This window comes from Pristiophorus japonicus, unplaced genomic scaffold (assembly GCF_044704955.1).
Source record: "Pristiophorus japonicus isolate sPriJap1 unplaced genomic scaffold, sPriJap1.hap1 HAP1_SCAFFOLD_29, whole genome shotgun sequence".
Taxonomy (NCBI): domain Eukaryota; kingdom Metazoa; phylum Chordata; class Chondrichthyes; family Pristiophoridae; genus Pristiophorus; species Pristiophorus japonicus.
Window position 1 is genome coordinate 2,842,371 of NW_027252668.1, and position 17,640 is coordinate 2,860,010.

At 44.2% G+C, this 17,640-nt stretch overlaps 1 long non-coding RNA gene across 1 annotated transcript in view; it reads right to left on the bottom strand.

The window, feature by feature from the left end:
* The window catches only part of LOC139248183 (uncharacterized), a 28,221-nt gene that overhangs the window by 1,834 nt on the left and 8,747 nt on the right, over positions 1–17,640 (bottom strand). The window lies entirely within an intron of this gene.

Consider the following 17,640-nt stretch of genomic DNA (forward strand, 5'->3'; position numbering starts at 1 on the left):
TGGATTGCGCCAGGTTCTCTTTTCGTCAGCCATCGACTCGTTCAGTCAGGCGCAGATTTGGGGAAACTCTGCTCCGAGCCCGTATTATATCGGCAGCCTCACACTCCGCCCACAGCCCTATGCTAATGAGGGATGGGTGAAGGCAATGGTTGTGATTGGCTTGTCAATATCCATTGTTCTGTATCTCTCTGGATGTTTAAAGAGACCAATCAAATTTGTTGCTCGCCACAATCTCAAATTCTTGAATGAGGTCATCAGTTGCAACACCTCCTGATTTATACTCTGTTCTTTATGTGTTTCTATTCTGCTATCAGGCAAAAATCTTACGAGGAAGGTCCATGCATTTTTTCCTTTTTTTATATATATATATTATATATATATATATAATATAATCTGAACAGCAAGCTCGCTGCTCTGTTTGCCGATCTAGATTTTTACATGTTCAACAGACATTGACCGGATAATACCCGAGATTGACTGAGGGTGACTTCTGGTCAGGAAACTCCCAGTTTATCAACCGTTGGGACTTAACATTATGTAGAAAAATACTGACTTGGATTGATATGGCACCTTTCACGACCTGCTTCACATCCAATGAAATACTTTTTGAAGTGTCGGCACTGATGTAATGTAACGCGGCAGCCATTTTGGGAACAGCAAGCTCCCACAAACAGCAACATGATAATGGTCAAATGATCTGTTGTGTTGTGTTGATCGAGGGATAAATATTGCCTATGACACGCGATAACTCCCCATATTGCTATGAGATGTTTTGCGTCCAGCTGAGAGAGCAGACGGTGGCTCGGTTTAACGTCTTATCCGATCGATGTCACCTCCGACAATGTAGCGCTCCCTCAACACTGCACTGGAGTTTCAGCCTAGATTTTTCTGCTCAAGACCCTGGAGTGGGACTTGAACCCACAACTTTCTGACTCAAAAGTGAGGGTGCTCCCAACTGAAGCACAGCTGATAAGATTGTGATCAATTGATCAGTTTCTTCAGACAGTAACCAGCCCTTTCACAGATAGAGTGGGTGGCTCTGAAAAGAACCAACGTGGTATTAGATTAAATCTTGTCCACTTTACTTGCTCTTGCTGAAACCAGCCTTGGATTTCTTTGTCAGAAGCACTGCCTGGATATTGGGCAGTTCAGCCATGATCCTATTGAATTGTGGAGCAGGCTCCAGAGTCCTTTTGGCCTTCTCCTATTTCTTATAGCTGTCAGTCACTGATATGTGAGTGTTGTTTTTTTACCTCAGTTACTGGCAGGCGAATTTGGGTTTTATTATACACCTGTCAAATTCTGGTATGTGATTATCATTCTGTTTCTGTGATATGTGTGTGGGTTTATTCTGCACTTTGTCAGTTTCTGTATGGGAGTGCGTGTTTTATTCTCTACCTGGCAGCCTCTGGTATGATAGTGTGGGATTTCATCTGTACCTGTCCATCTGTGGCTGGTATCTGAGTGGGGTTTAATCTGTCATTTCTGGTATGTGAGTGTTGGGTATAATCTGTACCTGTCATTTCTGGTATGTGATTGTGGGGTTTAATCTGTACCTGTCAGTTTCTGGTGTATGAGAGTGGGGTTTAATCTGTACCTGTCAGTTTCTGATATCTGACTGTGGAGTTTAATCTGTACCTATCTGTTTCTGGTATGTGAGTTGTGTGTTTTATTCTGTACTTGTCAATTTCTGGTATGCAAGTGTTGGATTTATTTTATACCCATCAGTCTCTAGTATGCGAGTGTGGAGTTTAATCTGCATCTGTCTGATTCTGGTATGTGAGAGTTGGGTTTCATCTGTACCTGGCAGGTTCTGATATGTAAGTGTGGGGTTTATTCTGTACCTTTCTGCCCAAGTATGTGAGTGTAATGTTTATTCTGTACCTGTCAGTGAGTGTGGGGGATATTCGGTACCTCTTTGTTTCAGGTGTGTGAGTGTTACATTTAGTCTGTACCTGGTTCTTTCTGGTATACAAATGTTGTGTTTAATCTGTACCTATCAGTTTCCACTTTGTGAGTGTGGGGTTATTCTGTAGCTGTCTGTCTCTGGTACATGAGTGTGGGATTTAATCTGTACCTGTTAGTTTCAGGTATGTGAGTGTAGGGATTAATCTGTATCTGTTAGTTTCAGGTATGTGAGTGTAGGGATTAAACTGTACCTGTCATTTCTGGTATGTGAGTGTGGGTTTAAACTGTACCTGTCATTTCTGGTATGTGAGTGTGGGTTTAAACTGTACCTGTCATTTCTGGTATGTGAGTGTGGGTTTAAACTGTACCTGTCATTTCTGGTATGCAAGCGTGGGTTTAATCAAAATCTGTACCTGTCAGATTCTGGTGTGTGAATATGGGTTTTATTCTGTATCTATCATTTTCTGGTATGTGTGGATGGGCTTTTCTCTATCTTTCTGGCCCTAGTATGTGAGGATGGGATTTCATCTGTACCTGCCAATCTATGGCTGGTATATGAGAGTGGAGTATAATCTGTACCTGTCACTTTCAGGGATGTGAGAGTGGGATTTAACCTGGACCTGTCGTTTCTGGTGAGTGTTGGGTATAATCTGTACCTATAGGATTTCCTCGCTTTCTGTCAACTTCTGCTTTTACCCTGAATTTGTCAGTTTCTGGTAGGGGAATGCGGGTTTCACTTTGTACCTGTCAGCATTTTATGTGTGAGAGTGGGATTTTCTTTGGAAATATCTGTCTCTGGTGTGTGAGGGTGGGATTTTCCCTGGAAATATCTGTCCTTGGTGTGTGAGGGTGGCATTTTCCCTGTATATATCTGTCTGGTATGTGAGGAGAGAATTTTCCCTGTATATATCTGTCTCTGGTATGTGAGGGTGGGATTTTCTCTGTAGATATCTATCTCTGGTGTGTGAGGGTGGGATTTTCTCTGTGCATATCTGTCTCTGGTGTGTGAGGGTGAGCTTTTCCCTGTATAGATCTGTCTCCGGTATGTGAGGGTGGGATTTTCCCTGTATAGTTCTGTCTCCAGTATGTGAGGGTGGTATTTTTGCTCTTTGTATCTGTCTAGTGTGTGAGGGTGGTACTTTTCCTGTATATCTATATATATATAATCTCCGGTATGTGAGGGTGGGATTTTCCCTGTATATATGTGTCTCTGGTGTGTGAAGGTGGTATTTTCTCTCTATATATCTGTCTCTGGTGTGTGAGGGTGGGATTTTCCCTGAATATGCTGTGCTGGGGCCCCAGCTGTTTACATTGTACATTAATGATTTGGACGAGGGGATTAAATGAAGTATCTCCAAATTTGCGGATGACACTAAGTTGGGTGGCAGTGTGAGCTGCGAGGAGGATGCTATGAGGCTGCACAGTGACTTAGATAGGTTAGGTGAGTGGGCAAATGCATGGCAGATGAAGTATAATGTGGATAAATGTGAGGTTATCCATTTTTGTGGTAAAAACTGAGACAGACTATTATCTGAATGGTGACAGATTAGGAAAAGGGGAGGTGCAACGAGACCTGGGTATCATGGTACATCAGTCATTGAAGGTTGGCATGCAGGGACAGCAGGCGGTGAAGAATGCAAATGGCATGTTGGCCTTCATAGCGAAGGGATTTGAGTACAGGGGCAGGGAGGTATTGCTACAGTTGTACAGGGCCATATCTGTCTCTGGTGTGTGAGGGTGGGCTTTTCCCTGTATATATCTGGCTCTGGTGTGTGAGGGTGGGATATTCCCTGGAAATATCTGTCTCTGGTGTGTGAGGGTGGGCTTTTCCCTGTATAGATCTGTCTCCGGTATGTGAGGGTGGGATTTTCCCTGTATAGGTCTGTCTCCAGTATGTGAGGGTGGTATTTTCGCTCTTTATATCTGTCTAGTGTGTGAGGGTGGTACTTTTCCTGTATATCTATATATATAATCTCCGGTATGTGAGGGTGGGATTTTTCCTGGATATATCTGTCTCTGGTGTGTGAGGGTGGGATATTCCCTGTATATATCTGTCTCTGGTGTGTGAGGCTGGGATTTTCCCTGTATATATCTGTCTCTGGTATGAAAGAGTGGGATTTTCTCTCTATATATCTGTCTCTGTTGTCAGGGTGGGATTTTCTCTGGAAATATCTGTCTCTGGTCTGTGTGGGTGGAATTTTCCCTGTATAAATCTGTCTCTGGTGTGTGAGGGTGGGATTTTCCTTGTATATATCGTCTCTGGTGTGTGAGGGTGGGATTTTCTCTGTATATAATCGGTCTCTGGTATGTGAGGGTGGGATTTTCTCTGTGCATATCTGTCTCTGGTATGTGATGGTGCGATTATCCCTGTATATATCTGTCTCTGGTATGTGATGGTGGGATTTTCCCTGTATATATGTCTCTGGTGTGTGAGGGTTAGATTTTCTCTGTATTTTTCTGTCTCTGGTATGTGAGGGTGGGATTTTCTCTATATATCTGTCTCTGGTGTGAGGGTGGGATTTTCTCTGTATATATCTGGCTCTGGTGTGTGAGGATGGAATTTTCCCTGAATATATCTGTCTCTGGTGTGTGAGGGTCGGCTTTTCCCTGTATATATCTGTCTCGGGTGTGTGAGAGTGGGATTTTCCCTGTATATACCTGTCTCTGGAATGTGAGGGTGGGATTTTCTCTGTGCATATCTGTCTCTGGTATGTGATGGTGGTATTTTCACTGTATATATCTCTCTCTGGTGTGTGAGGTTCGGATTTTCTCTGTATATATCTGTCTCTAGTGTGTGAGGGTGGGATTTTCTCTATATATCTGTCTCTGGTGTGAGGGTGGGATTTTCTCTGTATATATCTGGCTCTGGTGTGTGAGGATGGAATTTTCCCTGAATATATCTGTCTCTGGTGTGTGAGGGTGGGATTTTCCCTGTATATATCTGTCTCTGGTGTGTGAGGGTGGGATTTTCCCTGTAGAGACCTGTCTCTGGTATGTGATGGTGGGATTTTCACTGTATATATCAGTCTCTGGTGTGAGGGTGGGATTTTCTCTGTATATATCTCTCTCTGGTGTGTGAGGTTCGGATTTTCTCTGTATATATCTGTCTTTAGTGTGTGAGGGTGGGATTTTCTCTGTATATATCTGTCTCTGGTGTGTGAAGGTGGGATATTTACTGTATATATCAGTCTCTGGTGTGAGGATGGAATTTTCCCTGTATATATCGGTCTCTGGTATGTGAGGGTGGGATTTTCCATGCTTATATTGGTCTCTGGTATGTGAGGGTGGGATTTTCCCTGAATATGCTGTGCTGGGGCCCCAGCTGTTTACATTGTACATTAATGATTTGGACGAGGGGATTAAATGTAGTATCTCCAAATTTATGGATGACACTAAGTTGGGTGGCAGTGTGAGCTGCGAGGAGGATGCTATCAGGCTGCAGAGTGACTTGGATAGGTTTGGTGAGTGCGCAAATGCATGGCAGATGAAGGATAATGTGGATAAAGTTGAGGTTATCCACTTTGGTGGTAAAAACAGAGAGACAGACTATTATCTGAATGGTGACAGATTAGGAAAAGGGGATATGCAACGAGACCTGGGTGTCATGGTACATCAGTCATTGAAGGTTGGCATGCAGGTACAGCAGGCGGTTAAGAAAGCAAATGGCATGTTGGCCTTCATAGCGAGGGGATTTGAGTACAGGGGCAGGGAGGTATTGCTACAGTTGTACAGGGCCTTGGTGAGGCCACACCTGGAGTATTGTGCACAGTTTTGGTCTCCTAACTTGAGGAAGGACATTCTTGCTATTGAGGGAGTGCAGCGAAAGTTCACCAGACTGATTCCCGGGATGGCGGGACTGACATATCAAGAAAGACTGGATCAACTGGGCTTGTATTCACTGGAGTTCAGAAGAATGAGAGGGGATCTCATAGAAACGTTTAAAATTCTGACGGGTTTAGACAGGTTAGATGCAGGAAAAATGTTCCCAATGTTGGAAGGCCAGAACCAGGGGTCACAGTCCAAGGATAAGGGGTAATCCATTTAGGACTGAGATGAGGAGAAACTTCTTCACCCAGAGAGTGGTGAACCTGTGGAATTCTCTACCACAGAAAGTTGTTGTGGCCAATTCACTAAATATATTCAAAAAGGAGTTAGATGAAGTCCTTACTACTCGGGGGATCAAGGGGTATGGCGAGAAAGCAGGAATAGGGTACTGAGGTTGCATGTTCAGCCATGAACTCATTGAATGGCGCTGCAGGCTCGAAGGGCCGAATGGCCTACTCCTGCACCTATCTTCTGTGTTTCTGTGTTTCTGTATATCTGTCTCTGGTGTGTGAGGGTGGGATTTTCCCTGAATACATCTGTCTCTGGTATGAGAGAGTGGGATTTTCTCTCTATATATCTGTCTCTGGTGTGTCAGGGTGGGATTTTCACTGGAAATATCTGTCTCTGGTCTGTGTGGGTGGGATTTTCCCTGTATAAATCTGTCTCTGGTGTAAGGGTGAGATTTTCCTTGTATATATCTGTCTCTGGTCTGAGGGTGGAATTTTCCCTGTATATATCTGTCTCTGGTGTGTGAGGGTGGAATGTTCCCTGTATTTCATCGGTCTCCGGTGTGTGAGGGTGGGATTTTATTTGAATATATCTGTCTCTGGTGTCTGAGCATGGGATTTTCCCTGTATATATCTGTCTCTGGTATGAGAGAGTGGAATTTTATCTCTATATATCTGTCTCTGGTGTGTCAGGGTGGGAGTTTCACTGGAAATATCTGTCTCTGGTCTGTGTGGGTGGGATTTTCCCTGTATAAATCCGTCTCTGGTGTGTGAGGGTGGGATTTCCTCTGTATATAATCGGTCTCTGGTATGTGAGGGTGGGATTTTCCCTGTATATATCTGTCTCTGGTGTGTGAGGGTGGGATTTTCCCTGTATATACCTGTCTCTGCAATGTGAGGGTGGGATTTTCTCTCTCTATATATGTCTCTGGTGTGTGAGGGTAGGATTTTCTCTGTATTTTTCTGTCTCTGGTATGAGAGAGTGGGATTTTCTCTCCATATATCTGTCTCTGGTGTGTCAGGGTGGGATTTTCTCTGGAAATATCTGTCTCTGGTCAGTGTGGGTGGGATTTCCCCTGTATAAATCTATCACTGGTACGTGAGGGTGGGATTTTCCCTGTATAGAATCGGTCTCTGGTGTTTGAGGGTCGGATTTTCTCTGTATATATCTGTCTGGTGTGTGAGGGTGGGATTTTTTCTCTATATATCTGTCTCTGGTATGTGATGGTGGGATTTTCCCTGTAGAGACCTGTCTCTGGTATGTGAGGGTGGGATTTTCTCTGTATATATCTGTCTCTGGTACGTGATGGTGGGATTTTCCCTGTATATATCTGTCTCTGGTGTGAGGGTGGGATTTTCTCTGTATATATCTGTCTCTGGTATGTGAGGGTGGGATTTTCCTTGTATATATCTGGCTCTGGTGTGTGAGGATGGAATTTTCCATGAATATATCTGTCTCTGGTATGTGCGGGTGGGATTTTCTCTGTATAGAAACATAGCAACATAGAAAATAGGTGCAGGAGCAGGCCATTCAGCCCTTCTAGCCTGCACCGCCATTCAATGAGTTCATGGCTGAACATGAAACTTTAGTACCCCTTCCTGCTTTCTCGCCATACCACTTGATCCCCCGAGTAGTAAGGACTTCATCTAACTCCCTTTTGAATATATTTAGTGAATTGGCCTCAACTACTTTCTGTGGTAGAGAATTCCACAGGTTCACCACTCTCTGGGTGAAGAAGTTTCTCCTCATCTCGGTCCGAAATGGCTTACCCCTTATCCTTAGACTGTGACCCCTGGTTCTGGACTTCCCCAACATTGGGAACATTCTTCCTGCATCCAACCTGTCCAAACCCGTCAGAATTTTAAACATTTCTATGAGGTCCCCTCTCACTCTTCTGAACTCCAGTGAATACAAGCCCAGTTGATCCAGTCTTTCTTGATAGGTCAGTCCCATCATCCCGGGAATCAGTCTGGTGAATCTTCGCTGCACTACCTCAATAGCAAGAATGTCCTTCCTCACGTTAGGAGACCAAAACTGTACACAATTCTCCAGGTGTGGCCTCACCAAGGCCTCGTACAACTGTAGCAATACCTCCCAGCCCCTGTACTCAAATCCCCTCGCTATGAAGGCCAACATGACATTTGCTTTCTTAACCGCCTGCTGTACCTGCATGCCAACCTTAAATACTGATGTACCATGACACCCAGGTCTCGTTGCACCTTCCCTTTTCCTAATCTGTCACCATTCAGATAATAGTCTGTCTCTCTGTTTTTACCACCAAAGTGGATAACCTCATATTTATCCACATTATACTTCATCTGCCATGCATTTGCCCACTCACCTAACCTATCCAAGTCACTGTGCAGCCTCATAGCATCCTCCTCGCAGCTCACACTGCCACCCAACTTAGTGTCATCCGCAAATTTGGAGATACTACATTTAATCCTCTCGTCTAAATCATTAATGTACAATGTAAACAGCTGGGGCCCCAGCACAGAACCTTGCGGTACCCCACTAGTCACTGCCTGCCATTCTGAAAAGTACCCATTTACTCCTACTCTTTGCTTCCTGTCTGACAACCAGTTCACAATCCACGTCAGCACACTACCCCCAATCCCATGTGCTTTAACTTTGCACATTAATCTCTTGTGTGGGACCTTGTCGAAAGCCTTCTGAAAGTCCAAATATACATCAACTGGTTCTCCTTTGTCCACTTTACTGGAAACATCCTCAAAAAATTCCAGAAGATTTGTCAAGCATGATTTCTCTTTCACAAATCCACGCTGACTTGGACCTATCATGTCACCATTTTCCAAATGCGCTGCTATGACATTCTGAATAATTGATTCCATCATTTTACCCACTACTGAGGTCAGGCTGACCGGTCTATAATTCCCTGCTTTCTCTCTCCCTCCTTTTTTAAAAAGTGGGGTTACATTGGCTACCCTCCACTCGATAGGAACTGATCCAGAGTCAATGGAATGTTGGAAAATGACTGTCAATGCATCCGCTATTTCCAAGGCCACCTCCTTAAGTACTCTGGGATGCAGTCCATCAGGCCCTGGGGATTTATCGGCCTTCAATCCCATCAATTTCCCCAACACAATTTCCCGACTAATAAAGATTTCCCTCAGTTCCTCCTCCTTACTAGACCCTCTGACCCCTTTTATATCCGGAAGGTTGTTTGTGTCCTCCTTAGTGAATACTGAACCAAAGTACTTGTTCAATTGGTCTGCCATTTCTTTGTTCCCCGTTATTACTTCCCCTGATTCTGACTGCAGGGGACCTACGTTTGTCTTTACTAACCTTTTTCTCTTTACATATCTATAGAAACTTTTACAATTGGCCTTAATGTTCCCTGCAAGCTTCTTCTCGTACTCCATTTTCCCTGCACTAATCAAACCCTTTGTCCTCCTCTGCTGAGTTCTAAATTTCTCCCAGTCCCCAGGTTCGCTGCTATTTCTGGCCAATTTGTTTGCCACTTCCTTGGCTTTAATACTATCCCTGATTTCCCTTGATAGCCACGGTTGAGCCACCTTCACTTTTTTATTTTTACGCCAGACAGGAATGTACAATTGTTGTAATTCATCCATGCGGTCTCTAAATGTCTGCCATTGCCCATCCACAGTCAACCCCTTAAGTATCATTCGCCAATCTATCCTAGCCAATTCACGCCTCATACCTTCAAAGTTACCCTTCTTTCAGTTCTGGACCATGGTCTCTGAATTAACTGTTTCATTCTCCATTCTAATGCAGAATTCCACCATATTATGGTCACTCTTCCCCAAGGGGCCTCGCACAATGAGATTGCTAATTAATCCTCTCTCATTACACAACACCCAGTCTAAGATGGCCTCCCCCCTAGTTGGTTCCTCGACATATTGGTCTAGAAAACCATCCCTTATGCACTCCAGGAAATCCTCCTCCACCGTATTGCTTCCAGTTTGGCTAGCCCAATCTATGTGCATATTAAAGTCATCCATTATAACTGCTGCACCTTTATAGCATGCACCCCTAATTTCCTGTTTGATGCCCTCCCCAACATCACTACTACTGTTTGGAGGTCTGTACACAACTCCCACTAACGTTTTTTGCCCTTTGGTGTTCTGCAGCTCTACCCATATAGATTCCACATCATCCAAGCTCATGTCTTTCCTAACTATTGCATTAATCTCCTCTTTAACCAGCAATGCTACCCCACCTCCTTTTCCTTTTATTCTATCCTTCCTGAATGTTGAATACCCCTGGATGTTGAGTTCCCAGCCCTGATCATCCTGGAGCCACGTCTCCGTAATCCCAATCACATCATATTTGTTAACATCTATTTGCACAGTTAATTCATCCACCTTATTGCGGATACTCCTTGCATTAAGACACAAAGCCTTCAGGCTTGCTTTTTTAACACCCTTTCTCCTTCTAGAATTTTGCTGTACAGTGGCCCTTTTTGTTCTTTGCCTTGAGTTTCTCTGCCCTCCACTTTTCCTCATCTCCTTTCTGTCTTTTGCTTTTGCCTCCTTTTTGTCTCCCTCTGTCTCCCTGCATTGGTTCCCATCCCCCTGCCATATTAGTTTAACTCCTCCCCAACAGCACTAGCAAACACTCCCCCTAGGACATTGGTTCCGGTCCTGCCTGTATATATCTGTCTCCGGTATGTGAGGGTGGGATTTTCCCGGTATATAAATATATAGTCTCGAGTATGCGAGGGTGGGATTTTCCCTGTATACATCTGTCTCTGGTGTGTGAGGGTCGGCTTTTCCCTATATATATCTGTCTCTGGTATGTGATGGTGGGATTTTCCCTGTATATATGTCTCTGGTGTGAGAGGGTAAGATTTTCTCTGTATTTTTCTGTCTCTGGTATGTGAGGGTGGGATTTTCTCTGTTTATATCTGTCTCTGGTGTGAGGTTCAGATTTTCTCTGTATATATCTGTCTCTGGTATGTGAGGGTGAGATTTTCGCTGTATAAATCTGTCTCTGGTGTGTGAGGATGGAATTTTCACTGAATATATCTGTCTCTGGCATGTGCGGGTGGGATTTTCTCTGTGTCTATCTGTCTCCGGTATGTGAGGGTGGAATTTTCCCGGTATATAAATATATAGTCTCCAGTATGCGAGGGTGGGATTTTCCCTGTATGTATCTGCCTCTGGTGTGTGATGGTGGGATTTTCCCTGTATACATCTGTCTCTGGAGTGTGAAGGTGGGATTTTTACTGTATATATCTGTCTCTGGTGTGTGAGGGTGGGATTTTCCCTGAATATATCTGTCTCTTGTGTGTGAGGGTGGGATTTTCCCTGTATATATCTGTCTCTGGTATGTGAGCGTGGGATTTTCCATGCTTATATCGGTCTCTGGTATGTGAGGGTGGGATTTGTCCTTTATATATCTGTCTCTGGTGTGTGAGGGTCGGCTTTTCCCTGTATATATCTGTGTCGGGTGTGTGAGAGTGGGATTTTCTCTGTATATATCTGTCTCTAGTGTGTGAGGGTGGGAATTTCCCTGAATATGCTGTGCTGGGGCCCCAGCTGTTTACATTGTATATTAATGATTTGGACGAGGGGATTAAATGCAGTATCGGCAAATTTGCAGATGACACTAAGTTGGGTGGCAGTGTGAGCTGCGAGGAGGATGCCATCAGGCTGCAGAATGACTTGGATAGGTTTGGTGAGTGCGCAAATGCATGGCAGATAAAGTATAATGTGGATAAATGTGAGGTTATCCACTTTGGTGGTAAAAACAGAGAGACAGACTATTATCTGAATGGTGACAGATTAGGAAAAGGGGATGTGCAACGAGACCTGGGTGTCATGGTACATCAGTCATTGAAGGTTGGCATGCAGATACAGCAGGCAGTTAAGAAAGCAAATGGCATGTTGGCCTTCATAGCGAGGGGATTTGAGTACAGGGGCAGGGAGGTATTGCTACAGTTGTACAGGGCCTTGGTGAGGCCACACCTGGAGTATTGTGTACAGTTTTGGTCTCCTAACTTGAGGAAGGAAATTCTTGCTATTGAGGGAGTGCAGCGAAGGTTCACCAGACTGATTCCCAGGATGCCGGGACTGACATATCAAGAAAGACTGGATCAACTTGGCTTGTATTCACTGGAGTTCAGAAGAATGAGAGGGGATCTCATAGAAACGTTTAAAATTCTGACGGGTTTAGACAGGTTAGATGCAGGAAGAATGTTCCCAATGTTGGGGAAGTCCAGAACCAGGGGTCACAGCCCAAGGATCAGGGATAATCCATTCAGTACTGAGATGAGGAGAAACTTCTTCACCCAGAGAGTGGTGAACCTGTGGAATTCTCTACCACAGAAAGTTGTTGAGGCCAATTCACTAAATATATTCAAAAAGGAGTTAGATATAGTCCTTACTACTCGGGGGTTCAAGGGGTATGGCGAGAAAGCAGGAATGGGGTACTGAGGTTGCATGTGTGAATGTTTCAAATGTATAGAGACATTGAAGTTGAGAATGTGGGAATTGTAAAGGGCCAGTATAAGCTAACAAAGAATTCATGGAGGAATAGCCATGACATCTCGGACTCGAGACTGCGAAATGTTACAACACTAACACATATTGAAACAAAACCCACAGCTTGCAGAAAAACCTCAAGGTCTTATTAAATCATGTTATTAACCTGAAACATTAACAGAAGGTCTTTGTTTAAAATAAGACCATACTTATGTCGGCTTATGAGTGGACAAAGGGAAAGAGGGACCAAAAGAGATAGGTTGAACTAGGATGTCACTCTAGCCCTATCTTGTTATCTTTTGCCGAGAATGTATAACTGTTGTCGCTTTACGATGTAACTTCACTTATCCGTAGGGAGTGTGTACGCTCGATCGAGAATGTATATCCCCTGTCTGATACGTCTTGCCGGCCGGTAAAATAAAGACTGCTTTGTTCAAATCACAAGAGGTATTCGACTCAGTAATTTTACTGAACCAGATTGAGAGAAAAGAATCCACATTTACACATGTTCAGCCATGAACTCATTGAATGGCCTACTCCTGCACCTATCTTCTGTGTTTCTGTATATCTGTCTCTGGTGTGTGAGGGTGGGATTTTCCCTGAATATATCTGTCTCTGGTATGAGAGAGTGGGATTTTCTCTCTATATATCTGTCGCTGGTGTGTGAGGGTGGGATTTTCCCTGTATATATCTGTCTCTGGTGTGTGAGGGTAGGATTTTCTCTGTATATATCTGTCTCTGGTATGTGAGGGTGGATTTTTTCTGTATATATCGGTCTCTGGTATGTGAGGGTGGAATTTTCCCTGTATATATCTGTCTCGGGTGTGTGAGAGTGGGATTTTCTCTATATATATCTGTCTCTGGTGTGTGAGGGTCGGCTTTTCCCTGTATATATCTGTCTCGGGTGTGTGAGAGTGGGATTTTCTCTATATATACCTGTCTCTGGTGTGTGAGGGTGGGAGTTTCTCTGTATATATCTGTCTCTGGTGTGTGAGGGTGGGATTTTCCCTGAATATGCTGTGCTGGGGCCCCAGCTGTTTACATTGTACATTAATGATTTGGACGAGGGGATTAAACGTAGTATCTCCAAATTTGCAGATGACACCAAGTTGGGTGGCAGTGTGAGCTGCGAGGAGGATGCTATGAGACTGCAGAGTAACTTGGATAGGTTAGGTGAGTGGGCAAATGCATGGCAGATGAAGTATAATGTGGATAAATGTGAGGTTATCCACTTTGGTGGTAAAAACAGAGAGACAGACTATTATCTGAATGGTGACAGATTAGGAAAAGGGGAGGTGCAACGAGACCTGGGTGTCATGGTACATCAGTCATTGAAGGTTGGCATGCAGATACAGCAGGCAGTTAAGTAAGCAAATGGCATGTTAACCTTCATAGCGAGGATTTTTGAGTACAGGGGCAGGGAGGTATTGCTACAGTTGTACAGGGCCTTGGGAGGTATTGCTACAGTTGTACAGGGCCATATCTGTCTCTGGTGTGTGAGGGTGGGCTTTTCCCTGTATAGATCTGTCTCCGGTATGTGAGGGTGGGATTTTCCCTGTATAGGTCTGTCTCCGGTATGTGAGGGTGGGATTTTCTCTGTATATATCTGCCTCTGGTATGAGGGTGGGATCTTGTCTGTATATATCTGTCTCTGGTATGTGAGGGTGGTATTTTCGCTCTTTGTATCTGTCTGGTGTGTGAGGGTGGGATTTTCTCTGTATATATCTATCTCTGGTATGTGAGGGTGGGATTTGTCCTGCATATATCTGTCTCTGGTATGTGAGGGTGGTATTTTCACTGTATATATCTGTCTCTGGTATATGAGGGTGGGATTTTGTCTGTATATATCTGTCTCTGGTATGTGAGGGTGGTATTTTCTCTGTATATATCTGTCTCTGGTATATGAAGGTGGGATCTTGTCTGTATATATCTGTCTCTGGTATGTGAGGGTGGTATTTTCGCTCTTTATATCTGTCTGGTGTGTGAGGGTGGGATTTACTCTGTATATATCTGTCTCTGGTGTGTGAGGGTGGGATTTTTCCTGTATATAAATATATAGTCTCCACTATGTGAGGGTGGGATTTTCCCTGTATGTATCTGTCTCAGGTGTGTGAGGGTGGGATTTTCTCTGTATATATCTGTCTCTGGTGTGTGAGAGTGGGATTTTCCCTGAATATGCTGTGCTGGGGCCCCAGCTGTTTACATTGTACGTTAATGATTTGGACAAGGGGATTAAATGTAGTATCTCCAAATCTGCAGATGACACCAAGTTGGGTGGCAGTGTGAGCTGCGAGGAGGATGCTATGAGGCTGCAGAGTGACTTGGATAGGTTAGGTGAGTGGGCAAATGCATGGCAGATGAAGTATAATGTGGCTAAATGTGAGGTTATCCACTTTGGTGGTAAAAACAGAGAGACAGACTATTATCTGAATGGTGACAGATTAGGAAAAGGGGAGGTGCAACGAGACCTGGGTGTCATGGTACATCAGTCATTGAAGGTTGGCATGCAGATACAGCAGGCAGTTAAGAAAGCAAATGGCATGTTGGCCTTCATAGCGAGGATTTTTGAGTACAGGGGCAGGGAGGTATTGCTACAGTTGTACAGGGCCTTGGGAGGTATTGCTACAGTTGTACAGGGCCATATCTGTCTCTGGTGTGTGAGGGTGGGCTTTTCCCTGTATATAGCTGTCTCTAGTATGTGAGGGTGGGATTTTCCCTGTATATATCTGTCTGATATGTGAGGGTGGGATTTTCTCTCTATATATCTGTCTCTGGTATATGAGGGTGGGATTTTGTCTGTATATTTCTGTCTCTGGTATGTGAGGGTGATATTTTCGCTCTTTGTATCCGTCTGGTGTGTGAGGGTGGTATTTTTCATGTATATCTATATATATATATAATCTCCGGTATGTGAGGGAGGATTTTCCCTGTATATATCTGTTTCTGCTATGTGAGGGTGGGATTTTCCCTGTATGTATCAATCTCTGGTATGTGAGGATGGAATTTTCCCTGTATATATCTGTCTCTGGTGTGTGAGAGTGGGATTTTTTCTGTATATACCTGTCTCTGGTGTGTGAGGGTGGTATTTTCCCGGTATATATCTGTCTCTGGTATGTGAGGGTCGGCTTTTCCCTGTATATACCTGTCTCTGGTGTGTGAGGGTGGTATTTTCCCGGTATATATCTGTCTCTGGTGTGTGAAGGTGGGATTTTCCCTGTATATATATCGTCTCCGGAATGTGAGAGTGGGATTTTCCCTGTATATATCTGTCTCTGGAATCGGAGGGTTGGATTTTCCCTGTATATATCTGTCTCCGGTATGTGAGGGTGGGATTTTCGCTGTATATATCTGTCTCTCGTATGTGAGGTTGGAATTTTCCCTGTATATATCTGTCTCTGGTATGTGAGGGTTGGCTTTTCCCTGTATATATCTGTCTCCGGTGTGTGTGAGTGAGAATTTCTCTGTATATACCTGTGTCTGGTGTGTGAGGGTGGGATATTCTCTGTATATATCTGTCTGGTGTGTGAGGGAGAGATTTTCCCTGAATATGCTGTGCTGGGGCCCCAGCTGTTTACATTGTACATTAATGATTTAGCCGAGGGGATTAAATGTAGTATCTCCAAATTTGTGGATAACACTAAGTTGGGTGGCAGTGTGAGCTGCGAGGAGGATGCTATCAGGCTGCACAGTGACTTGGATAGGTTAGGTGAGTGGGCAAATGCATGGCAGATGAAGTATAATGTGGATAAATGTGAGGTTATCCACTTTGGTGGTAAAAACAGAGAGACAGACTATTATCTGTATGGTGACAGATTAGGAAAAGGGAAGGTGCAACGAGACCTGGGTGTCATGGTACATCAGTCATTGAAGGCTGGCATGCAGGTACAGCAGGCGGTTAAGAAAGAAAATGGCATGTTGGCCTTCATAGCGAGGGGATTTGAGTACAGGGGCAGGGAGGTATTGCTACAGTTGTACAGGGCCTTGGTGAGGCCACACCTGGAGTATTGTGTCCAGTTTTGGTCTCCTAACTTGAGGAAGGACATTCTTGGTATTGAGGGAGTGCAGCGAAGGTTCACCAGACTGATTCCCGGGATGGCGGGACTGACATATCAAGAAAGACTGGATCAACTGGGCTTGTATTCACTGGACTTCAGAAGAATGAGAGGGGATCTCATAGAAACGTTTAAAATTATGACGGGTTTAGACAGGTTAGATGAAGGAAGAATGTTCCCAATGTTGGGGAAGTCCAGAACCAGGGGTCACAGTCCAAGGATAAGGGGCAATCCATTTAGGACTGACATGAGGAGAAACTTCTTCACTCAGAGAGTGGTGAACCTGTGGAATTCTCTACCACAGAAAGTTGTTGAGGCCAATTCACTAAATATATTCAAAAAGGAGTTAGATATAGTCCTTACTACTCGGGGGATCAAGGGGTATGGCGAGAAAGCAGGAATGGGTTACTGAGGTTGCATGTTCAGCCATGAATTCATTGAATCGCGGTGCAGGCTCGAAGGGCCGAATGGCCTACTCCTGCACCTATCTTTTGTGTTTCTGTATATCTGTCTCTGGTGTGTGATGGTGGGATTTTTCCTGAATATATCTGTCTCTGGTGTGTGAGGGTGGGATTTTCCCTGTATATATCTGTCTCTGGTATGTGAGGGTGGAATTTTCCCTGTATATATCTGTCTCTGGTGTGTGAGGGTGGAATTTTCCCTGTATATAAATCGGTCTCTGGTGTGTGAGGGTGGGATTTTCTCTGTATATAATCGGTCTCTGATATGTGAGGCTGGGATTTTCCCTGTTTATATCTGTCTCTGGTGTGTGAGGGTGGGATTTTCCCTGTATATACCTGTCTCTGCAATGTGAGGGTGGGATTTTCTCTGTGCATATCCGTCTCTGGTATGTGATGGTGGGATTTTCCCTGTATATATCTGTCTCTGGTATGTGAGGGTGGGATTTTCCCTGTATATATCTGTCTCTGGTGTGTGAGGGTGGGATTTTCCCTGTATATATCTGTCTCTGGTATGTGATGGTGGGATTTTCCCTGTATATATCTGTCTCTGGTGTGAGGGTGGGATTTTCTCTGTATATATCTGTCTCTGGTATGTGAGGGTGGGATTTTCCTTGTATATATCTGGCTCTGGTGTGTGAGAATGGAATTTTCCGTGAATATATCTGTCTCTGGTATGTGCGGGTGGGATTTTCTCTGTAT